This window comes from Podarcis raffonei, chromosome 11 (genome assembly GCF_027172205.1).
Source record: "Podarcis raffonei isolate rPodRaf1 chromosome 11, rPodRaf1.pri, whole genome shotgun sequence".
NCBI lineage: Eukaryota > Metazoa > Chordata > Lepidosauria > Squamata > Lacertidae > Podarcis > Podarcis raffonei.
This window is the reverse complement of record NC_070612.1, coordinates 9969047-9994960: the sequence shown is the minus strand read 5'-3', so window position 1 is coordinate 9994960 and position 25914 is coordinate 9969047. Positions and strand designations below refer to the sequence as shown.

At 47.3% G+C, this 25914-nt stretch overlaps 1 protein-coding gene across 1 annotated transcript in view; it reads left to right on the top strand.

The window, feature by feature from the left end:
- The window catches only part of ZBTB7C (zinc finger and BTB domain containing 7C), a 250481-nt gene that overhangs the window by 92286 nt on the left and 132281 nt on the right, over nucleotides 1-25914 (top strand). Inside the window, exon 2 of the mRNA XM_053409046.1 lies at nucleotides 9405-9469. The gene's annotated coding sequence lies outside the window, so the exon portion shown is untranslated. The remainder of the gene's footprint in view (nucleotides 1-9404; nucleotides 9470-25914) is intronic.

The following is a 25914-nucleotide window of genomic DNA, read 5'->3' as shown; positions in this document are numbered from 1 at the left end:
TGTGATTTTTGCAGAGTACACACTCATACATCATGAATCGCAATATAGTGCCAGGTCAAAAATTATGAAACCAATATCGTGATATGGACTTGAAACCAGTTTTGGATGATATATCGCCCAGCCCTACTGCGAGTTGGAATTCAGAAGCTCTGGCATTATTATTTTTTTGCTTAAGCACAGCTTGCCATGGTGTCTGAACTTGTAGTTAAACCTGGACTGCCTCACTCTGGTCTTGTGGAGCAAGGGAAGTTGGTTCTTGTAGGACCAAGGAGAGCTCCTTGTGAGCCACTTTCTCCAAGGCGAACCAAGGCCTTTTAAGTCACCCATCTCATGCTTTGCTTCCTTTGTGGGCACAGTCTCTTATAGGGAGTCTACTGGCCTGAAGATGGACATTCTCCATGTTCTCCCATCTGGTTCACTCCCTAGGTGGTTGTTGTGCAAGAGATGCATGGTTCCTCAAGCTCAAGGGAAGATATTCATGGGGGTCATGGTTCCAGTTCCACAAGTCCTGGTGCAGTTGGACTGCTGCTTGCTATCACCAGGTTCATTGGACCCTGATTACCAGTTCAGGAAATACAAATCAAGGGATTGTAACAGAGGCAGTTGGGTTTTGATGGCCGGCAGTGTTATAGTTAATTATTATTTGTTGTCACCAGTGTGGTGTAGTGGTTAAGAGCGGTGGACTCGTAATCTGGTGAACCAGGTTCGATTCCCCGCTCCTCCACATGCAGCTGCTGGGTGACCTTGGGCCAGTCACACTTCTCTGAAGTCTCTCAGCCCCACTCACCTCACAGAGTGTTTGTTGTGGGGGAGGAAGGGAAAGGAGATTGTTAGCCCTTTGAGACTCCTTAGGGTAGTGATAAAGTGGGATATCAAATCCAAACTCCTCCTCCTCCTCCTCCTCCTCCTCCTCCTCCTCCTTCTTCTTCTTCTTCTTCTTCTTCTTCATCATCTCTCATCCTTTCCCAGTCTTTGAGCAAAACCAGCTGTTAGGACAAATTTCTTTCAAAAGGCACAACCATATATAAAGGTACTTAGAAGGAACATACTTGATGTGTGCTATCAAATAATGGCCCAACCAGAATTCGGCAGCGATAGGAAAAGTGAAGCTGGTGGCTGTGGGGAATCCACACCCCACACATCTGAGTTATTTTGAGATGTAGATAGTGGCAAGCAATTCCCAGGTACCGGGAGAAATTAAAAACGCAAAGTTATAGCTACTGATAAAACAGTCACTCGTCTGGATTAGGGCTCGTTCGGCGAAAATTCGTTATCAGCACGCAGAAATAGAAGGAGAGAAGGGTGGAGGCAGGAAAAGAAGGAGACATCTATCTGACGGAACAAAACCGAGCACAAAAGGTTTTATCTGGCGTTTGTTCAAATGAATAGATTTCTTTTCAAAAGGGGGGGGGGAATGAATTGGTGGAAAATCTGTATATCTGCCCCGTCATTTTATTATACAAACAAGTGCGCAGCTCTCCAAAAAGAAGATCAGTCAATTTTCAAATAATGAATGTAGAGACTTAAAAGAAAAAGGAAGAAAACCTGCATCTGGATCTGGAGGGTGGGTGGGGGAGAAACACAGCAATAGTCTTGTGGTGAATTTAAGTTTTTGTTCCTCAAGTCGATGGGGAGAAATTAGACCGGCCGTAGAGCAATTTGAATTAGATAGCCACGTAGGATCCTGAGATGTGGGTGTTTTTTTTTTGCTTTCTCCAATCTGCTCCTCCCAGCTGGAAAGGGTTGATTGATGTTCTTGGGGTTTCTCAGAGTCCATCCTGTTGATAGTATGAGTAAAAACGGCAGTGTCCTTCAGAAGAAGGATGACCAACTTCTTCAGCCTGGGATGGAGGCGGGTAGAGGAGATTATTCTCAGTCAAGATGCTTGGGAATGAGACTCCATAAGAGCCCCAAAAGAGCCCTGCTGGATCAGGCCCATCATCCATCTAGTCCAGCATCCTCTGTTTAAGAGGGGCTACCCAGATGCCATGGGTCTCAGGTGCTCAGCGGTGGAGCCACCGGCTTTGCATGCAGAATGTCTCGAGTTCAGTCTCCTGCATCTCAGATTAAACAAATGGAGTAGTAGGCTGTTGAAAAGACACTGAGACTCTAGAGCATGGGTAGGCAAACTAAGGCCTGGGGGCCGGATCCTGCCCAATCACCTTCTAAATTTGGCCCCGTGGTCGGTTTGGGAATCAGTGTGTTTTTACATGAGCAGAGTGTGTCCTTTTATTTAAAATGCATCTCTGGGTTATTTGTGGGGCCTGCCTGGTGTTTTTACATGAGTAGAATGTGTCCTTTTATTTAAAATGCATCTCTGGGTTATTTGTGGGGCATAGGAATTCGTTCATTTTTTCTTCTTCAAAATATAGTCTGGCCCCCCACAAGGTCTGAGGGACAGTCGACTGGCCCCCTGCTGAAAAAGTTTGCTGACCCCTGCTCTAGATCAGTAGCGGGCTTTTTCTGGGCAGGAGGGCACATTTGCAAGCTGGAGAAACTGTCACGGACACCACACACACACTCACTGACCACAATAGAAAGCTTCTTTGAGAGCTAACTTCAGCGGTGGGAGGGGACCCTGCAGTCACATATGTATTTGTGGGTGTTGCATTGTTGGCCCTGCCCTAGACAGCCAGTAGGTGCCAAGGGCGCTTCCCAGCCAAAGGAATGCACCCAGCAGAGAGTTAACTCTTTACTGTCAAAGATAACACAGTCACTTCTGCAGCTCTAGATACCCACACACACCTGTCTAGCATCTAGGCAGCTATTCCCAGGTCTGCGCTCTATGGAGCAGTTGCAGCAACAGGGGACCACTTCCCCTCCACCAGTTTATGGGCTGCACACTCGCAAGCAGAGACTACACCTGCATGGAAACTTCCTTCGCTCATCCCTTTTCAGTCCCCTCCTGTGTCACAGTCTGGTTCACGGGCAATCAAAGTCCCAGCTGGGGATGTCGGGACCAGGGGCAAGAGGGTGGGAGCAAGAATGGGAGTCTAGAAGCCAGGAGTCAGGAAGCCGAGGGTCAGAGAGCTGGGAGTTGTGAAGTCAGGGGTCCGAGGATCAAGAAGCAAGGAGTCACGAAGTCAGGGGTCCAAGGATCAAGAAGCAAGGAATCACGAAGTCAGGGGTCCAAGGATCAAGAAGCAAGGAGTCACAAAGTCAAGGGTCCGAGAATCAAGAAGCAAGGAGTCATGAAGTCAGGGGTCCGAGGATCAAGAAGCAAGGAGTCAAATGCAGCAAGGCAGGGAACGTGTTGCTGTGGCAAAGAGCTGAAGGGAAAATGCTGACCTTATATCCCTTCCCGGCTCTTGCCACCAGGTGCTGTGAGTTACCAATCGGCCTCACCTGTGTGGGAGCGCCTTGCCTCTTCAGAACAAACTTAGGCAGGCCCCAGTCCTGCAGAGTCGTATTGGTCACAGGGCCTGGCTCCTGCACACACCTGGCATCCTGGTTCTGGGAGACATTGGTGCGGGAGGGGGTGGGGCAGCACTTGCCTGATCTGCCTCTTCCTTCTCTTCTTCTGGCACATCTTGTGCCCCACACCCTCCAGCTCTGAAGCTTCTTCTGCCTCCAACTCTTGCCTCCTCGCTGGTACAATTCCCCACAAATCACTGGCTCCTCTCTCCTGAGACTCCAGCCCCTCTTTCCCCTGTGCACAATTGTCAGAGTCCTGAAAGTTCCTGACAGAAGGGGTAGGAAGCTGCCAAGTCAGACCTTTGGTCCATCTAGTTCAGCAATGTCTACCTTGACTGGCAGCTGATCTCCAGGGTTTCAGACAGGGAGTCTCTCCCAGGCTGGACCACTGAGCTGCCTTCCTTCCTAGTCAGTTCTTAGATTGACTAATAGTCTGACCTGGTATAAGACAGCTTCTTAAAACCAGTGTTCCCATCTCCAACAGATGATGTTCACAGGTGCATAGAGAAGCCTGTAATCTGAGTGAACTAGGACAGTCAGGCAGAAGGAGCATCAAACATCTCTTCCTCCTCTTGTTTTCTCAGGATTGTATCGCTAGTCTAGCAGCCTCCAAATCTCAATTTTTAATACGATACTGTGGCGATCACACACAGGGCCCCCAGACGTTTGACGGTCTATTGACACTGTGCCGCCACTACGATTGCTTTTTCCGCTGCCACCACCCCATATCTCACGGGGACACATGGAGTCCAGACAGTTGTTAACATAAACAAATAATCAAGTTTATTTTTAAATGCAGGAACAAGCTCATGGTTACAGTTAATTTTTCTTGGCAGTTTCTTAATCTTAGTTCCTAACAACTTCAAACTGATTATTCCCAACTATCTATCTGACTCCACCTAACAATTCCTCTCATTCTCTCACAATACAACTCTACCAACCCACACCTAAACCTCCCTCTTCCTTCTTCAACTCCCAAACCTCAACTCTCAACTCCCAAACTTCAACTGCCTTTCAAAACCTCCCACTCTAATTTTTATTCCCCCCTTGCATTCTCACTGGCCAATCACATCACACCTATTTTAACCCTTTCCTTATGACCCATCCTAGGAGGCAAATGCCACAGATACGATACAAAAATCTTTATTGTCATTGTCCCAAACAGAACAACAAAATTGAAAAAATCTACAACAGACATTCAAAAACCCACAAGCCTGCTATCCCAGCTATCCCTGCCTGGTTAGCCCCTAAAAACTCTAATACCCCATAACTGAATACAATATAGTCACATAAAGACTACCTTACACTGCGTTTAAAACCAAAATCGCATTTGGATAGAAACTGTTTCTCAGGTGGCTAGTCCTAGTCTTTATAACCCTGTACCTTCTTCCAGAAGGCAGAAGCTGAAAGAAATTATTTCTGGGGTGCACACTATCCTGAACTATCTCTGCAGCTTTCTTATGACACCTGGAAGCGTAGATTTGATCCAAGGTGGGAAGAGTGCACCCAATTATTCTCTCCGCAGTCTTTACAACCCTGGACAGCATTGTTTTTCCCCGGACCGTGCTGCTCCCAAACCACACACACAGACCATACGTTAATACACTCTCCACAGTACAATGGTAAAATGCCATCAACAGGTCCTTTGAGAGATTATTTTTCCGGAGGATTCTCAGAAAACATAACCTCTGCTGTGCTCTCTTCATCAGGTCTTTGCTGTTTTCTCCCCAGGTTAGGTCATCTCTCAACTCCATTCCCAGAAATCGAAACACCGAGACCTGTTCCACATACTTCCCCTCAATAATCAATATAGGAACATAGGAAGGTGCCTCATGACGAATCAGACCATCGGCTCATCTGCTTTGGTATTGTCTGCACAGTTTCTCCCCAGGATTTCAGCCGGGGTCCTTTCCAGCCCTGTCTGGAGATGCCAGAGATTTAACTTGGGACCTTGTGCATGCAAAGCAAGTGCTCTTCCACTGAGCTACGGCCCTTCCCCATAATAAGCTCTGCAGCTCTTTATCAACCAGCTGGTTGGAGAGCAGCTAAAATGGAGATTACAGGGCAAGTGGGCGAGGCTCCTGGGATCCCATAGCCAGGAAGTAATGCCTGCAGGTAATGTTGAGGCTTGGCATGTCGTGAATAGCAGTGGTTCTTCCACACACAGCCCAGGTGTGAGGTTGCAGATAAGTGTCCCGAACTTGCTGCAAGGGTGTAAATGTTATCAGCAAATCTGTGGCTTATTAATGAATGATGAAAGCTTTCTTTGCGCAATAATGCTATTTGCACACACGGCGCATGATGGTGATTCAGATCTGCATTTGTGCGGCTGGCTCTGCTTCAGAATGGGAATGGGATGGGGTTAACTCATGCAGATGGCGATTGATGTGTTGTCAAAATTACATTTCTGCCTCTGATTCTGGACTTCTCTCCGCCACAAACTCCCCCAGCTCACGAAGAAACTGTGATATTAATGCTGTATTCTTAGTTTTAGATTTTGATTTATGTGGAAATTGCTTCCCATTTGGTTGTGCATTTTTTTGATGTGGTTTATTTATTGTTTTTTTTGGGACGCAGGTGGCGCTGTGGGTTAAACCACTGAGCCTAGGGCTTGCCGATCAGAAGGTTGGCGGTTCGAATCCCCGCGACGGGCTGAGCTCCCGTTGCTCGGTCCCTGCTCCTGCCCACCTAGCAGTTCGAAAGCACATCAAAGTGCAAGTAGATAAATAGGTACCACTCTGGCGGGAAGGTAAACGGCGTTTCCATGTGCTGCTCTGGTTCGCCAGAAGCGGCTTAGTCATGCTGGCCACATGACCCGGAAGCTGTACACCGGCTCCCTCGGCCGAGAAAGCAAGATGAGCGCCGCAACCCCAGAGTCGGTCATGACTGGACCTAATGGTCAGGGGTCCCTTTACCTTTACCTATTTGTTGTTTATGACTTTTGTAGTTATGTAAATCTTGTCATGCTGTAAGCTACCTTGAGCATTGTTTTTTTAACTGGAAAGGCGGCATACAAATAAAAAATGAAAATGAAGCCCTGTTATTCCTTCAGCTTCCCACACCTCTTCCTCCCAGCCTTTTCCCTCTCACCTCTCACTGTCGTCCCACCACCACTTCCTGGGCTCTGAGCTTGCTTCCCTTGGTGGTTCCCTAACTGGTTCCTCGCCAAGTTACAGGGAACCAGGCAGAGGGCCTTCTCGGTAGTGGCACCCGCCCTGTGGAACGCCCTCCCACCAGATGTCAAAGAGAAAAAGAACTACCAAACTTTTAGAAGACATCTGAAGGCAGCCCTGTTTAGGGAAGCTTTTAATGTTTAATAGGTTATTGTATTTTAGTGTTTTGTTGGAAGCCGCCCAGAGTGGCTGGGGAGGCCCAGCCAGATGGGTGTGGTATAAATAATATATTATTATTATTATTATTATTATGCCCACCATTCCTCTGCGTCCAACCAGTGCACAATATCGGCATTCGAGGACACATTCCAGCCAGGCCAATATACCAAAAGAAGGTGCAAAGGAGAGCCGGTGAAGGTCATGTCCCGGAGAGATAGAGAGGATCGGTTTGGGGATGGCTGGCGGATGGTGTGGGGAGAATCTCCCTGGCCAAATAGAGAGGCCTGAGCTTTCCCACCCCTTGTAGGGAATCAGGACTTCCTGTAAGACTGCTTTTTGAGCCAGCTGCGTGAAGCATTTCCCTTCCCTTCTTGTTGATGGCTTGCTGGTGTTTATCAGCTTTGTGGCCAGGGACCAAATCATTAGCTTTGAGCGCAGCCGTTGCACATCAGCCTAATGATCTCGGCTGGCACGGCAACGAAGGAGAAGCGACAGGCTAAAGGGCAGGAGGTCGGATGCTGTTAAGGGTCTCCGCAGCAGAAGGAATCGTTAGCAGCTTTGGGGAAGGGAGAGCGGGGCGGTGGATGGCGCTTGTTGCTGACCTTAGTGCAAGCCTGTGCCTGCGCTCTGAATTAAAGGATATTGACGAGCGTTCTGCAAACTGTCGCGTGCCTTGCCCGGCACAGTTTGCCTCCTGGGATTGTCGGCTGAATCTCGATTTCCTTATTAGTGTTTTTTTTTAAAACACCACTGCTTCCTAAAGGGGTGCACCTGTCATGGGGGGGGAGAGATGGTTTTGGAAATACAGCAACTGCAAAGCAGTGGGGGCACGCGTTAAAAAACAATTATTTTTGCAGCCACAGCAGAGAAAAGGGAAATAAATATCTGCATCTGGTACTCACCGTGAAAACATTCTGTCGGTCCTGGCTTAAATGTATCCATTAACACAGGCAGTCCATATGTTCAAATGGATATTTGAACAAGGCTGCCAATTACATCCTGTCTGTTCCAACGTAGAAAGGGGTGTTCAGGCCACGGAGGAATGGATAGTGGCTGTTCACCCTTTCTAGCCGTGCAGGATGAATCTCTTTGCAGCCGCCGAGGCTTGAAGGGTCCATGCTCATTGCCTATCTGCCAGGAATGAAATTTCAAGAGTGCGTGGACACCTGCAAATATAAAGGATTATGCTTTTTTGTTTCTTTCCTGTTATTTCTGCTTGAGTCAACTCTGACGAGAGACCCAGCTTCTTAGTAAAAGGAGCCAAAGTGGTGAATGATTAAGATTCCCCAACAGTATTCACTGCAATTGTGCAGCATTCCCCAACCTGAGGGCCTTCAGATGTTTTGGACCACAAGCTCCGCCATCTGGAACCAGAATCACAACCCAAAGACAGGTGCCTTGCTCTGAGGAGCCTGTACAATCTAACGCAGCGAAGGCAATAAGGGATAGTGGGAGTTGTAGCCTAATAAATTATGGAGGGCCCCAAGTTTATTTTATTTTTATTTATTAGATTTATATGCTTCCTGTTATCAAAAGGGTGGTTCATAAGATAAAAACACAAGACAAAAGCACAAATAAATAGCTAAGACAGAAACAACAAAACAATAACGCCCCCTTCCCACAAATACATTTAAAAGGCTGTACAGTGGTACCTCGGGTTACAGACGCTTCAGGTTACAGACTCGGCTAACCCAGAAATAGTACCTTGGGTTAAGAACTTTGCTTCAGGATGAGAACAGAAATTGCGTGGCGGCGGCAGTGGGAGGCTTAAGAACAGGTTAAGAACAGTTTCAGGTTAGGAACGGACCTCCAGAATGAATTAAGTTCTTAACCTGAGGTACCACTGTATAATATTAATCAGCCAAAGGCCTGGTTGAAGAGGAATGTTTTTGCCTGGTGTCTAAAGATATATAATGAAGGCACTAGGCAAACCTCCCTGGTGAAAGCATTTCACAAGTGGGGAGCCACTGCAGAAAAGGCCCTGTTCCCATGTTGCCACGCTCCAGACCTCATGTGGAAGAGGCATATGAAGGAGGGCCTCAGACGATGAACAGAGTCTGGGTTGGTTTTGATGGGGAGAGTCGGTCCTTGAGGCATTGTGGTCCTGAGCCGTTTAAGGCTTTATAGGTCAAAACCAGAACTTTGAACTGGGTCCAGAAGCTAATTGACAGCCAGTGCAGTTGGGCCAGGATCGGTGTAATATGATCAAACCGTCTTGTCCCAGTGATCAACATGGCCCAAGCTGGGACTCTTAGCTTGTGATTCCAAAATGTACCTACAATAGACATTTCCCCCTGTTTATAAAAATCAGCTGGGGTGGGCGCTGCCTATCTAGATTGGGACCGGGGCAGAGGAAGGTTACCCCCCCCACAATTTCCCTGCCAAGTGTCAACTTGTCATTGGGGATGGGGAACAGGTACTACCATATTCTACAGCAGCCTTCCTCAATTTGACCCTTTCCAGTGATTTTGGACCAAAGGAAATTTTAGTCCAAACATTTGCAGGGGGCACCAGGTTGGGGGAGGCTGTCCCCCTCTTAAGGCTATGGTGCTTGGAAACCTCTGCTGGTTTGAAATAAGGGCGTCTACCACTTACCTGTATGAACAAGGACATGATCATTATCTCCAATATTCTTCTTTTTGAACTTTCTTCCTTTAGGAAGCGATCAGAGTATCACGGGCGGAAATGCCTTTCTGAAGTTTGACACAGAGGCGAGACAAACAGTGAGTATATAGCAAATTCCTCTTTTACTCCCATCAATGAGCTAGTTAAAGTTGGCTGCTTCTGAGAAATAAGAGCCAAGACTATTGACTTAAGGGCACACACTTATTTCCAAAGAAAGTTAAAGTAAGTGGGATTTACCTCTGAGCAGACATGCTCAAGAAGGAGAAAGCTGCAAAGAATATTTATTTTTGTTGCTTTTTAAAGAAACATTGACAATAAAGCCAGTCACCTGTACACAAACAATACAACTTGCATTCCGTTTCTAGAATGTTACGGGAAGAAGCAAATTAAGCAGAACTAGGGAAAACTGTTAGGTTTCTGTTATGCCACTGTGCAGTTCTTGGAGTCACAAGACTCTGTTTACATTCCAGACTTTTGGAAGTCTCACGGGGAGATGGGAGACGGATGTTGATGTTACTGGTTTCCTGTTTCTTTGTTCTAGTTGGTTCTCTGTCTTTCGCAGAGAGCAGGTGTATATTCTTTTCTGTCCTGCGTAGTTAGAAATAAAACGTAGCAATGTAGCACATATTTTGACTCCTTCTGCTGTCCGGGTACTCTGCGGAATGGGGGAATGTGCCTGAAGCCTCATCAAAGGCTTAGGTCATTAATCACCGTTGGAGGAGCAGCTCGGTCGAACGGAGTTCCGACAAAAACAAGGCATGAGGCTGGACTTTGGTAATCTTTGGTAATATGGCACCCTGAGCGGGGCCATTTGCCCCCCTCCCAAATAGATCTTCTTTAATTATGGATTTTCTCAGTTTGGCGCCTGCTCAGCTCAGCACCTCTTTCTGGCACCTCTTTCAGCCAAGATGGTGTCAAGCATCTTGCTCTGCTTTCCTTTGGACCACATCAGCGAGACCGAGAGGGGGGTTGTGATAGGAATTTTGAGGTCTTAGATATCTGTGAAATGTTCATAAGTGTACCAACCTAGCACGTACATAGACCAGCACAGGAAGACCCACCTGAAACCATTTAGATTCCCAAACTGAGCAAATGTTTTTGCTCTGCAAGGTCAGAGGAAAATGGAAAAGCCTCCCCATTGTCTTTTCCTTCACAAATCCTGTCTTAAGGGCACATTTAAGATATGAATAGGGAGTGAGGCTGTGACCTGGCTCAGGATCTAAGTATTTATAATTATAAAAGACTGGCCAGGCTTCCCAGGCAATCCAATCTAGTGACCATTAAACAGGTAACCTGGCAGACAGGAGGTAAACAAACCACTCAGATTTCTGCTGTAAATCGTCCTTTCTGTGATGTAGGTATTATGTATGGAGGGGTGGTCTTGAGCTCCAGGGCAGGGAATTTAAAATGTCTATATAAGGCCTTGCGCGTCATTGTTCTGCATTCCTCCTCCCTCCTGTGTGTGGGGGGAGCACCCTGTTGCAACAGATCAATAAAGATCAGGCTTACTACCTGCTTTGCTTCTCAATATTCTCTGGTTGGCCTCTGTTATTTTCTCCTACCAATAGGGAACCTACGTAAGGTCTCTGTATGGGCTCTTGGATACCCCATAAGGGGAAAAGGCCAGATTTTTGTTTACAACAGGGTCTTGTCATCTGGCCAGCCCAGGACCTCCCTACACACTGTCCAGGCTTGCACCCCAGAGAGGTCACTTTGATGCTGCAGTTTGAGTTCATCCCCTGAGGCACACTCCATTGTCCTTCGAGACAGACGGATGCCAGTAACAACAACAATTTATATCCCACCCATTTTCCGCCATGGAGTCCAAGGCACCATATATTTGTTCCCAGCGCGGTCACCCATCCAGTTATTGACCAGGCCCAGACCTGCTTAGCTTCAGCAAGGTGGTAGCCTCATGTATTGGGTTGCCATATGGACATAGCCAGTATTCAGCCCTCCTAAACAGCGTCCAGGCGGAAATCGCTGAAACGTCCAGGAAAATCCGGATGTATGGCAGCCCATGTTGGTAGTTAGGTTCTGGCAAATCTCATTAAAAATAGCTCAAAAGTTCTCTCTCTTTTTTTGAGATTTCACTCAACAACTTTGCCAAACAACAACAACCCCCAACTTTTGCATCTTTCACTTTTTGAAATATGGCAGCCCTACTCATGTACCTTTAAGCTGGAACAATGAGTGTTACAGCTTGATTTTGCTCAGTGTCCTGCAGTATCCCTAATTTTCCTGCAGTATCCCTAATTTCTGCCCCCATACTTTAGCCTTTTGCTCTTCCTCTTTCAAAAGAACATTCTTTGTCTGCTTTTTAGTGTTGGTAGTGTGCAAGGGAAGAAAGTTTGCTACGGTGGATGCATACACACATATTGTGGTTATAATGATTCCTCCACCCAAAGCGAAACTCTAATCTATGGCAAAGTGGTTAGAATCGTTATCTAGGCCTGCATAATTCCCCCTTCCATCCGGGAAACTGATAAAACATCAAACTGGTGCTGTTTTCTTATCCGCACATAGAATTTTGAGGATGCAAAGTAATGACCTGTCAGCTTGCTGCCAGCAAGCCAGTTTTGCAACACGCGGGCCTCCCTTGAAATACAGAACAAAATACATAAATGCCTCGATTGCCTTTTTAATAAGGGCTTCTAAGACGTCTACTTAAACAGAGAGAGAGAGAGACTTGCGACTATATGCATAGCATGAGTGCCAAGATCGCGCTATAGCTCATGATTTCGGGTATCTTTACGCCGCTGTATTTAGAGTCTGTTGCGTTTATAGTCAAAAGGTGATGCAAGATGGGACCCCAATAACAAGGCGACCCACTCGAGGGACTGGAATGAACCTCTTTCAAACCTGGGGACTGACTGCCTAATGGCAGCCAAGCACGGCAGGGTTGTAGCATAAATTGCTTGCTGAGAAACGTACTTCCAAGTGCTGTCAGCAACTCAGCCACAGGCAGTCTTGTCATTATGGGGTTCTGCAAAATGCCAGTGTCCCAAACCTGCCAACAGGAGAGTTCAGCTTCCTGGGAAGAGGGAGCATCTAGGTGGCTTGTTCTCAGATTGCTGGTTCTCTGAATGGAAACCTCGCTGCACGGTGCTTTAAGCAAGTCCAATGGAGCCCTGCATTGTAGGGGATTAGACTGGATGACCCTCGGCGCTGTGGGAATGTTCAGGGATGCAGGAGAGGATATATTGTTTGATTATAGCCTTTCCAACTTGTGTAAACAAGTTCACAATTTAGCAGAGTAACATTCCCCCTTTTAAACTCACAGTGGATGCATTTGCTCAGGCTCGCTAAAGCCTCTATAATAACTGTTCTGGCATTTCCCCCTTATTCCCTTATAAAAGATAAGACACGACACAGTCTTCTATAGAAGTATAAAAAGAGTTTACACACATTCTGTTCACAATTGGATCCCAGAAGGCAGACTTAGTTTAGAAAAGTAAAGTCTGTCCCAGCCCAGAAGGAAACAGGAAGTTTACCTGCTGGCTGGACAAACATTCCTCCCCATGTGTAAACATGTTCACTCTAGGAATGTTGTACTTGACTGCTCTTCTGTTTCCCATCCCACAGGCGCCCCTTCCAACTCTGCAGTTCTGTGATTCGAACCACACCGCACATCTAAAGCCCTACAGGTGCCGGTCATGGCTTCCCCTCAAGAACCCGAGAGCTGCAGTTTGTCAAGGGGGCTGAGAGTTGTTAGCAGACCTCTGTTTCCCTCACAGAGCTACAATTCCCAGAGGTATTCAACGGTCAACCCATCTTCCCAGGCAACTCTGGGAATTGTAGCTCAGTTTTGGTGCGCCGAATGGCCGCCATGGGTGGCTTGCTCTGCCCCCATGGGCGGCTCATTCCGCCCCTGGCTGTGGGGTGTGCGCGCGCCACTCTGGGCACCCAAGCAGCTATCCATCGCCTGGGAGGGCACCCTCCACACCACACACCCCTCGGGAGCAACACTTGCACTGGGCAGCACAGACACATGCTCTGCAGCTGTTCTTTGGTTCTTTCTTTCTTTCTTTTTTTAAAGATATTTATTAAAGTTTCCAATTTTTATACAAACAAAAAACAAGCAAAGAAATTTTTTAAAAAAACATATAGTTCATAAAACATACTTTTCAATAACAAATTTCTCTGACCTCCTCATACCTCCCCTTCTTGTATTCCATTTCAGATTATTTGTTCAGCAAATCCTTAACTTAAAGCATTACAGCTTATCATATCACCTTATTTTCTATCCAAACCCTTTTTTTCCATCCATGTTCCTTTATATCATTACAGCTAGAAACCACTTAATTTCAATCCAACATCATTCAGCATTCCTTAATTTTACAATATTTCTGTAAATAGTCCTTAAATTTCTTCCAGTCTTCTTCTGCCGACTCTTCTCCCTGGTCACGGATTCTGCTCGTCATTTCTGCCAATCCCATACAGTCAATCAGTTTCATCTGCCATTCTTCCAGAGTGGGTAGATCTTGCGTCTTCCAATACTTTGCGATGAGTATTCTTGCTGCTGTTGTAGCATACATGAAAAAAGTTCTGTCCTTCTTTGGCACCACTTGGCCGGCCATGCCCAAGAGAAAAGCCTCTGGTTTCTTCAAGAAGGTATATTTAAATACCTTTTTCAATTCATTATATATCATTTCCCAGAAAGCCTTAATCCTGGGACACGTCCACCAAAGGTGAAAGAATGTACCTTCATTTTCCTTACATTTCCAACATTTATTGTCGGGCAATCTTTGGTACTTACTTTCAACAGGAAAGGGGCGTAATTCAGGGTTAGAGTGTTTGATTTGCATACAGAAGGTCCCATCTTCAATCCTTGGCATCTCCAGGTAGGGTTAGGAGGTCCATTGCCTGAAGCTCTGCCAAGAAGGCTGGCTTAACCATTAAACAAAATAAGCTTAGGGCATAAAGAGGGACGCGGGTGGTGCTGTGGGTTAAACCACAGAGCCTAGGGCTTGCTGATCAGAAGGTCGGCGGTTCGAATCCCTGCGACGGGGTAAGCTCCCATTGCTCGGTCCCAGCTCCTGCCAACCTAGCAGTTTGAAAGTGCAAGTAGATAAATAGGTACCGCTCCGGTGGGAAGGTAAATGGTGTTTCCGTGCCCTGCTCTGGTTCGCCAGAAGCGGTTTAGTCATGCTGGCCACATGACCTGGAAGCTGTACGCCAGCTCCCTCGGGCCAGTAAATCGAGATGAGCGCTGCAACCCCAGACTTGTCCGCAACTAGACCTAATGGTCAGGGGTCCCTTTACCTATACCTAGGGCATAAAGGGAAGGGGGCACCGAAGACATTTTCCATTGCCAGATTTTTAACATTAATGGCTGCAAACTGCTCAGCTGAATGTTCATTTTCTCAACTGAAGTATATTAAGAATCCCAATGGGACAACTATGCAACAAGGCAGGCTGGGTGCCTCACCTCTACCAAGTATTGAAGCAGATGTGTTACGTAAGATTAGTTTTGAGGATCTGATCAAAGACTTTGCAATGAGAAAAAATATTTTTCAAATATAAATAAAGTGAAAGGGCAGATAAACATTGTTTTCCATCTTACTGTAGGTTTTGTTTCATTTTGAAAAAATGAAATTTTATTTTACAGTTTATTATTGTTTCTATTTTGAATTAGATATATATGGGGGCACCAAAATCTTTTCAGTGCTCGGGGCCTTTGAAGGTCTTAATCCGGACCTGTCTGCCAGTCAGTGTCTATCTAGGGCAGCGGTTATCAACCTGTGTGTCCCCAGATGTTGTTGGACTACAACTCCCATCATCCCTGACCATTGGTCATGCTGGCTAGGAATGATGGGAATTGTAGTCCAAAAACATCTGGGGACCCACAGGTTGAGAAACACTGATCTAGGGTTTCCTAAACTTGGGTCTCAGGCTGTTCTTGGACTACAATTCCGATCATCCCTGACCATCGGTCCTGCTATCTAGGGAAGAAGGGAGTTGTAGTCCAAAAACAGCTGGAGACTTAAGTCTGGGAAACCCTGCTGTGGACAGTACTGAGCTAAATGGACCAATGGTCTGATTCGGTATAAGGAAGTTTCCTGTGTCCCCAAGTCCATATGGCTCATGGTTCTTGGGGAAGCTGTGCCTGATTTTCCTACACGTAGAAGCTCCCCCTCCTAGACTAAGTCTTCTGGCTTCCATCTGAGGGATGCGTTCATAAAAGTTCCCTTTTCTATAGCGCACCTCCTCCTGAAAGGAAAGGTCTGCTCAACTTCTGGGGATAATAGCAGGACCACTGTTGAGTTGTAGGCATCTGACAAGGCTCTCATGGAGCGGATGCGAAGCAGGGCGCGATAATGGGTAGTTTGCAACATCGCTAACAAAGAGAGAGGGTGTCTTTTCACAAGGAAATGAATCTAGGTTGGCCTGACTTCCAGCTGTGCTCCACTCCAGCCCTCCCGTCCTCACGCACCCCAAAGAGAGAAAGAGATTGAGCTGAAGAAGGGGTCACTTCTTAGCGCAGACACCCCTTCCCGGGCCAGCCATCTCTGCATCCAATTTCATTGGTTTTCCATGGCTGGGGGGGAGAGAGGGGGCTGTAGATAATGTCCTCCTGTTAATAGAGAGCTGTGAGCATTTACACTTCTGTATTGATACGAGCGGCTGTTTCATCCTTGCACGTCTGAGATTTCAGCCCTTTCAGACACAAGGCAGGTCACGGTTTCGACGCCATTGAATGCATTGTGCAGAAGAGAACGCAATTCATTCGATATGAAAGCGTTGGCTTCCCCCCCCTCCAGCCCCCGGCTTAAAAAAAAAAGAGTGGGGGAGTCTTCTTCCTTCTTCAGGTGCTGGGCTTTCAAGTCACACAATGCATCAAAGATCCTACGTGCAGGCTTTGAAAAGGGCAGAAGGCGCTCGCTAATATTTGGACGAAATGAATAATCAGTATCCCGAGACCCCGGCAACTAATTTGGAAGTTCTCGACGCGCCTCCTGGCAGAATCGCTCCCCTGGAACCCGAAGGCGCAGCTAACGAAACGTTTCAAAAATGCCGCTTGGAGACCAACTTTCTGGCCTCCGCGTGCCCCCTGTCAGAATTGTTCCATGGTTAAGAGCTGCTTGTGAAAAGATGAAACGCTGTCCATCCTGGAAAAGGCACGCTTCAAAGAAAGCCCAGGAGCCAGGGAGGGTTCCCCCCCCCTTTTCCTCCCCTTTCTTGTGCCTTGGTATTGAAAGTGTTGCTCGCAGGACTTCGTAATGGGGACCTTACAATGCAAAGGAAAATATATTAGCATGGGGGTCCCGTTTGGCAGCGTTGTATTATACGGAGGGGGTCTAGAAAGATGAAATCTCTCGCTGCTGTGGCTTTTGCTTTAAAAAAGAAAGTTATTTTTTAAAAAAAGATGTTTCATTGCATCTTTAGATACAGGCCTGGTTGCTCTACAAGTAACCTGTTGGTCCTTTACAATGGGAAGAAATGCTTCTTTGCAGAACGCCGGTGGGATCGGTTATTTTCTGGCAGTGTTGTGGCTTGCCTTAAAAAGCTGAAGCAAGCCGTCTCCTCTTCTTAATTAAGCTGGGGGATAAATTAGGCAGAATGAGAGGATGTAGGCACCACCCCTGAGGTTAATTGCCATTTTCTCACCACTTGCGGAACCAGCCCCTTAGAGCTCATCTGCTTGTTATAGTTCCAGAGGAATCTCCAGCCCTGTTGTGGCTTTTACCTTCCAGTTTTACTATTTTGGGGTCCTCCTCACTGTGTGAGCTTCCCCACCCACGATCCACCTCAATTGTATTTGCTGGTGACACCAAGGAAGCTTTTGAGCTAGATCAAATGAGGGAGAGGGTACCTCTGACCTTCCTGGTATTATCACAGCGTGATGAGGTCCACCTGCCCCAAACCCCTCTATGATCTAAAGATTAAGGGCTCGTCCCTCTTGTCCCGTGTCTAGAAAGAACATGCCTAAGAGCTTTTCCACTTCTTCCATGCTGCCTAGGCACAGGTGCGAGTGGTTTCATGACCAGCGTTCCCCTTGAAAACATGTTCTTTACTGCTGAATTGGAACAAACAGCAATCTGCAGAAAACCCCATTGCTGTCTGGTCTGATTCAGCAATACAATGCGGGTTTTCTCAGGGAGAAGCGGTGAGACAAAGTGGGGATGAGCCCTCAGAGAGTAGGGGTCTTGCTTTATCATGATATTCAGGGAACATATAGAATGGCAGTTTATACCGAGTCAGATCATTGTTCCACCTCGCCCAAGGATCGGCAATTTTTTTTAGCCGCGGGCCATTCCACTGTCCCTCAGACCTTGTGGCGGGCCGTAGAAGCTGCACGGGGGGGGGGGGGGAGCTGGAAAAAGAGGCGAGGGGGGCAAGTAGTCCTCTTCTCAGTACGTTTCCGAGCATAATTCAAAGTGTTGGTGCTGACCTTTAAAGCCCTAAACAGCCTCGGCCCAGTATACCTGAAGGAGCGTCTCCACCCCCATTGTTCTGCCTGGATACTGAGGTCCAGCTCCGAGGGCCTTCTGGTGGTTCCCTCGCTGTGAGAAGCTAAGTTACAGAGAACCAGGCAGAGGGCCTTCTCGGTAGTGGCACCTGCCCTGTGGAACGCCTTCCCACTAGATGTCAAAGAGAAAAACAACTACCAGACTTTTAGAAGACATTTGAAGGCAGCCCTCTTTAGGGAAGCTTTTAATGTTTAATGATTATTGTATTTTAATATTCTGTTGGAAGCCGCCCAGGGTGGCTGGGGAAACCCAGCTAGATGGGTGGGGTATAAATAATAAATTATTATTATTATTATTATTATTATTATTATTATTATTATTACGGCAGGAAGAGTTGGCTTTGGAGAGGGGCTGCTTAAAATGGTGCTCAGCCAGCTCAGCCTAGCCCCCTTCCTCCTCTAGGCAGGGCGGGGAGAAGCCAGGAGGAGGGAGGGAGGAGGAGCCGCCGCGGTGTGTGTGAGATAGAGGGGGAAATGGAATGGTGCAAGAAAAAAATGGTGCAGCCCGAACAAACAGAATCCCCATGCTGAGCCACGGACAGGCCGCGGGCCGGATCCTGAAGGCAATTGGGCCTGATCCAGCCCGCAGACCTTAGTTTGCCAACCCCTGACCTAGCCCAATATTGTTGACACCGGCTGGCAGCGGCTCCCCAGGGTTTCAGGCAGGGTCTCTCGCAAGCTGGGAAATTTTACCTGCAGGGCACTCTCTGGAAGCTGCAGTTATGGGTTATGGCCATTCTTGGGTGACGCTTTCAAAAGACCAAAACCCAAACCTCATGCAAGCAGACTTTGCACCCAGTTGTGGGATGGTTGAAATAAGAAACACTCAACAAACTTTGCAGTGATTTTAATTATTATTATTTTTTGGCTCGGCTGCAGAATTTTCATCCCCAGGCCTTTCCTGGAAGAGACACCTTTCATGGCCTCTTGAAAAAACACGCCATGAATAATATCAAGCGGGTGGGGGTGTCACAGGGACACCTAAGGACCAAATAATTACAATGTCAGCACAGTTTCTCCAGCAATGGAAGCCGAAAGTGCAAAAGTGCCCGACCACAAAAATCATTAAGTGAAACAGAGAACACGCTAATGACTGGGACCAGATTCATTTTATTTTTTTAAGAGCGAGATATTATTACGAAAATCCTCTTTTTTTTTTTTTTAAACAGCAAGTCCCTACTCCGAAACCAGCTCCCTATTCCCCAGGCTGCCCTCGCTTGTCACATCAAACTTTATTTTTACCATCTGTGGAGCTGTAGCTAAAGTTTTAGCACTCACTTATCTCCTTCTCCCCCAGGCCACAATTAATTGAGGCCAGGAGAGAGGCTGGATCTCTCAGGCAATATTTACAAGACGAAGGGAATGTTAATGGCTTGCTTGGGCTGAGGCTATGGGCTTTTTTTTTTTTTTTGCAAAAAGGTGCTGGGGAGAGCTGGGTGAGGAGGAGATTTCTGGGAAGAGTCCCTGGGAATTTGACTTCTCGGTAGATAAATAAGATCACTCCCCTCCACCCTCCCACTGCACTTCCCAATTAAACTTGTGGCTCGGCGAGTTTTGCATTTTCCCAGGGACCCTTTGGGGGATGGAGTCGCTGTGTGAAATGGGCCGCTGCATATTACGTATGCTCTCTCTCTCTCACACACACTAAGAGTAAATTCACTCTCTGCACGCTCTTAGTTTTGCAGTCAACACAACAGCATCCACACACAAGCAAGAAATGCCAGTGCTTTGCAGAAGTCTAAAAAGTCATAGCGGAGGGAGGGGCTTAACTGAGGGGAGGGGACCCCAAATCAGCAAGATTATCAAGGGTCTGGAAACCAAGCCTTATGAGGAACGGTTGAAGGATCTGGGTATATGTAGCCTAGGAAAGAGGAGAGTGAGTGGAGAGAGGATAAAGGTAAAGGACCCCTGACCATTAGGTCCAGTTGCGGACGACTCTGGGGTTGCGGCGCTCATCTTGCTTTACTGGCCGAGGGAGCTGGTGTACAGCTTCCGAGTCATGTGGCCAGCATGACTAAGCCGCCTCTGGCGAACCAGAGCAGTGCACGGAAACGCCGTTTAACTTCACGCTGGAGCGGTACCTATTTATCTACTTGTACTTTGACGTGCTTTTGACCTGCTAGGTTGGCAGGAGCAGGGACCGAGCAATGGGAGCTCACCCCTCGCGGGGATTCGAACCGCCGACCATCTGATCGGTAAGTCCTAGGCTCTGTGGTTTAACCTACAGCGCCACCCATGTCCTTTAACTGAGGGGAGGGGACCCCAAATCAGCAAGATTATCAAGGGTCTGGAAACCAAGCCTTATGAGGAACGGTTGAAGGATCTGGGTATATGTAGCCTAGAAAAGAGGAGAATGAGTAGAGAGAGGATAAAGGTAAAGGGACCCCTGACCACTAGGTCCAGTCGTGACTGACTCTGGAGTTGCGGCGCTCATCTCGCTTTATTGGCCGAGGGAGCCGGCGTACAGCTTCCGGGTCCTGTGGCCAGCATGACTAAGCCGCCTCTGGCGAACCAGAGCAGCGCACAGAAACGCCATTTACCTTCCCACCAGAGTGGTACCTATTTATCTAGCATTTTTGGTGTGCTTTCGAACTGCTAGGTTGGCAGGAACAGGAACTGAGCAACGGGAGCTCACCCTGTCATGGGGATTTGAACTGTGGACCTTCTGATCGGCAAGCCCAAGAGGCTCAGTGGTTTAGACCACAGCGCCACCTGCGATAGCCATCTTCAAATATCTCAAGGGCTGTCCCATGGAAGATGGAGCAAGCTTGTTTTCTCCTGCTCTGGAAGGTGGGACTCGAACTAATGGCTTCAAGTTACAAGAAAGGAGATTCTGATTAAACATCCGGAAAAACTTTCTGACCGTAAGAGCTGTTCAATGGAGGAACAGTCTTCCTCTAGAGACTGTGGACTCCCCTTTCTTGGAGGTTTGGAAGCAGAGGTTGGATGGTCATCTGTCATGGATGCTTTAGCTGAGATTTCTGCATTGCAGGATGGGACCCTCATGGTCCCATCGAACTCTATGATTCTGTAGATTCATAGGATTCTACAACTAGATCAGGGGTCAGCAAACTTTTCCAGCAGGGGGCCAGTCCACTGTCCCTCAGACCTTGTGGGGGGGTGCCGGACTATATTTTGAAAAAAATAAAATGTACGAATTCCTATGCCCCACAAATAACCCAGAGATGCATTTTAAATAAAAGCACACATTCTACTCATGTAAAAACACCAGTCAGGCCCCACAAATAACCCAGAGATGCATTTTAAATAAAAGGACACATTCTACTCATGTAAACTTTTAGAAGACATCTGAAGGCAGCCCTGTTTAGGGAAGCTTTTAATGTTTAATAGGTTATTGTATTTTAGTGTTTTGTTGGAAGCCGCCCAGAGTGGCTGGGGAAACCCAGCCAGATGGGTGGGGTATAAATAATAAATTATTATTATTATTATTATTATTATTATTATTATTATTATTATTAAAACATGCTGATTCCTGGAACGTCCACGGACCGGATTTAGAAGGTGATAATGGCCAGATCTGGCCCCCGGGCCTTAGTTTGCCTAGTTGAACCTTTGACCTAATCCAGCAGGCTCTTCTTATTTTCTTAAGTTATTAAGTCAATAAGAACACAAGAATAGCCTCTCTTATTCAAAAGAAATTTCTGGTTTCTGTTTCCATCCATTCCCATAGCTAGCCACCTGCTTCCCGCAGCTTGGGCGAGTCGCACTTTAAAAGCAAGACCTGTAATATATCTAGAAGAGTCAGACTTAAAGCAAAATGTATTCTTCAGCTAAGGGAGGGGTGTGGGGGGGAAACGGTTAACCCGGGTCAGAGAGGTAGCAGAAACCACCTGTGGAGAAATTATCAGCTTGCTGCTTCCTGTGTGTTTTGGAAAGAGAGTGGGCTGTGGGTGGTTTTCTTTCTTGAGGAGTAACTTGAAAGCAGATAAGGTCAGGGCTTTAAGGATTTTGCCTGGGAACAGTTCCCAGTCTTTTTATCAGCACAGAGCAGAAGGTCCCGCATTAACCCTCTGCATCCTGGCATCCCAAACTGCGAGACGAGTGGAGGGTGCAGTCAGGTACAAGTGGTTGCCTGGGTACAATCCTTCCTCTCCAGTCTTCCCCCCTTTTGTGTTTTAATTGACATTGAGTATGTACAATATGGGGACGTGGGTGGCGCTGTGGGTTAAACCACAGAGCCTAGGACTTGCTGATCAGAAGGTTGGCAGTTCGAATCCCCGCGACGGGGTGAGCTCCCGTTGCTCGGTCCCTGCTCCTGCCAACCTAGCAGTTCGAAAGCACATCAAAGTGCAAGTAGATAAATAGGTACCGCTCCGGCAGGAAGGTAAACGCCGTTTCCGTGCGCTGCTCTGGTTCGCCAGAAGTGGCTTAGTCATGCTGGCCACATGACTGTACGCCAGCTCCCTCGGCCAATAAAGCGAGATGAGCGCCGCAACCCCAGAGTCGGCCACGACTGGACCTAATGGTCAGGAGTCCCTTTACCTTTACCTATGTACAATATACCTATCTGCTAACTGAGGACTTGAATTCGGAGTTTCATAGGCCACCTCTAGCCTGTTGAACAGGGCTGGGTGATGGACTGATTATGGATGATTTAATTTCCAGACTACTTAATATGTTTTAAAAATTCCCTAAACAGCACACACACAAAAACCTGAAGCAACAAGAGACAACGTAAATTAATATTTTTTACACTAAATATGTGTAAAAATGTTACATGAGTACCAAGTTATTAATATATCAGGCATGGCCAAACTTTGCCCTCCAGATGTTTTGGTACTACAATTCCCATGATCCCTAGCTAACAGGACTAGTGGTCAGGGATGATGGGAATTGTAGTCCCAAAACATCTGGAGGGCCAAGTTTAACCATGCCTGTAATATATATGTTGTTTAGTCATTTAGTCATGTCCGACTCTTCGTGACCCCATGGACCAGAGCACGCCAGGCACTCCTGTCTTCCACTGCCTCCCACAGTTTGGTCAAACTCATGTTTGTAGCTTCGAGAACACTGTCCAGCCATCTCGTCCTCTGTCGTCCCCTTCTCCTTGTGCCCTCCATCTTTCCCAACATCAGGGTCTTTTCCAGGGAGTCTTCTCTTCTCATGAGGTGGCCAAAGTATTGGAGTCTCAGCTTCATGATCTGTCCTTCCAGTGAGCACTCAGGGCTAATTTCCTTCAGAATGGATAGGTTTGATCTTCTTGCAGTCCATGGGATTCTCAAGAGTCTCCTCCAGCACCACAATTCAAAAGCATCAATTCTTTGGCGATCAGCCTTCTTTATGGTGCAGCTCTCACTTCCATACATCACTACTGGGAAAACCATAGCTTTAACTATACGGACCTTTGTTGGCAAGGTGATGTCTCTGCTTTTTAAGATGCTGTCTAGGTTTGTCATTGCTTTTCTCCCAAGAAGCAGGCGTCTTTTAATTTCGTGACTGCTGTCACCATCTGCAGTGATCAAGGAGCCCAAGAAAGTAAAATCTCTCAGTGCCTCCATTTCCCCCCCTTCTATTTGCCAGGAGGTGATGGGACCAGTGGCCAGGATCTTAGTTTTTTTGATCTTGAGCTTCAGACCATATTTTGCGCTCTCCTCTTTCACCCTCATTAAAAGGTTCTTTAATTCCTCCTCACTTTCAATAAATATTGATTCATTTTCCTTCTGACATACCTTACCTCTCAGCTGCAGGGTTCTCACCCAGGGTCCAAGGAAACTATCAGCTGCTCAGAAAAGAGTTCGTGGAAACAGTAGACACCACCCTAGTTTCTCACTCTAGACTTGTTCTTTATGGGCAGGCCCAAGGCGAATGGTCCTTCCTGAGGCTGCTGACAGCTGCCTCTCATTCAGCTGTATTCCCCACACCCAGTTCCAGGTGCAGCAGGTTTGTTGAGCTTCCCAGAGGGTCCAGAGCAGGCATGGCCAAACTTGGCCCTCCAGATGTTTTGGGACTACAGTTCCCATCATCCCTGACCACTGGTCCTGTTAGCTAGGGATGATGGGAGTTGTAGTCCTAAAACATCTGGAGGGCCGAGGTTGAGGAAGCCTGGTTTGGCCATCCTGGTCCAGAGGATGGGGAAAGAACACCCTTCCACTCACAGCTCTTTCTATAATAATAATAATAATAATAATAATAATAATAATAATAATAATATAATATTATGTATACCCTGCCCATCTGGCTGGGTTTCCCCAGCCACTCTGGGTGGCTCCTAACAGAATATCAATAATAATATTAAAGACACGATAAAACATCAAACATTAAAAACTTCCCTAAACAGCCTTCAGATGTTTTCTAAAAGTCTGATAGTTGTTTATTTCCTTGACATCTGATGGGAGGGCGTTTCACAGGGCGAGCGCCACCACCAAGAAGGCCCTCTGCCTGGTTCTCTGTAACCTCGCTTCTCGCAGTGAGGGAACTGCCAGAAGGCCATCGGCACTGGACCTCAGTGTCCGGGCTGGACGATGGGGGTGGAGACGCTCCTTCAGGTATACTGGGCTGAGGCCATTTAGGGCTTCAAAGGTCAGCATCAACACCTTGAATTGTGCTTGGAAACGTACTTGGAGCCTATGTAGGTCTTTCAGGACCGGTGTTATGTGGTCTCAGCAGCCGCTCCCAGTCACCAGTCTAGCTCCTGCATTCTGGATTAGTTGTAGTTTCTGGGTCACCTTCAAAGGTAGCCCCATGTAGAACACATTGCAGTAGTCCAAGCAGGAAATAAACAGAGCATGCACCACTCTGGTGAGACAGTCTGCGGGCAGGTAGGGTCTCAGCCTGCGCATCAGATGGAGCTGATAAACAGCTGTCCTGGACACAGAATTGACCTGCACTTCCATGGACAGCTGTGAGTCCAAAATGACTCCCAGGCTGCGCACCTGGTCCTTCAGGGGCACAGTTACCCCATTTCTCTGTCCTCTGTCCTGTCCTCCTCCAGCTTTGGCCCTCCAGATGTTTCAGGACTACAGTTCCCATCATCCCTGACCGCTGTCTATTCTGGCTGTGGTTGATGGGAGTTGGAGTCCAGTGGAAGTATGGAGGGCTCCCATCTCTGGCTAATGGAGTTCTTTGGGAGGATGTGCACTTGAGAGGACGTGAGACCTGAGGGTCTCCTTCAGGTGCAGAGGACAGTCGGGGTGTATGTGGGTCTTGCTGTTCTTTAAAATGATGTTGTACCACTTTCGTCAGCCGCACCGCTCGGTTCAGCAAAAATTCTCCTTGGGTTTTCCGTGCATCTGGCGAGATCTGATTCAGTGGGAAAGGCCTGATTTTTACAAGGTGCAGAGAAGGAAAATCTCTCGCACCAGGGGGAATTAATTGGCATATAACACGATCAAAGCATGTGTCAAGCAAAAGGGAATCCCAGGAGCCTCCGATTAGGAGATCTCCAGAATGCCGTTGTGTGTGGCCGCTGGACAGAGCCAGTAGATTTCAGAGGATGATTTTGGCCTGTTACAGATATAGCAACGGGGCAAATCGAGGCGGGCAGTCCTTTGAGCAGAAGGGACCTAGCTCCCCCTCTGCAGAAAGAAGAAGAAGAGTTTGGATTTGATATCCCGCTTTTTGTTGTTGTTTAGTCATTTAGTCGTGTCCGACTCTTCGTGACCCCATGGACCAGAGCACGCCAGGCACATATCCCGCTTTATCACTACCCGAAGGAGTCTCAAAGCGGCTAACATTCTCCTTTCCCTTCCTCCCCCACAACAAACACTCTGTGAGGTGAGTGGGGCTGAGAGACTTCAGAGAAGTGTGACTAGCCCAAGGTCACCCAGTAGCTGCATGTGGAGGAGCGGAGACTCGAACCCGGTTCACCAGATTACGAGTCCACCGCTCTTAACCACTGCACCACACTGGCTCCACACTGGAAAGAGCACGCTTTGCCCTCGTTGCAGCAACTTTCACGTAAGGCTATTAATGCAGAGGCTGTGCCAGGTTGGAAACTCATTTGGGAAGGGGAATAATAAAACCCAGACCTCCCTGAAGACCCACCAGGAATCCAAACACCTGGCCCTCTCTTGGGGTGCTAATGACTAGCTCCCTGCAAATGTGATTCAG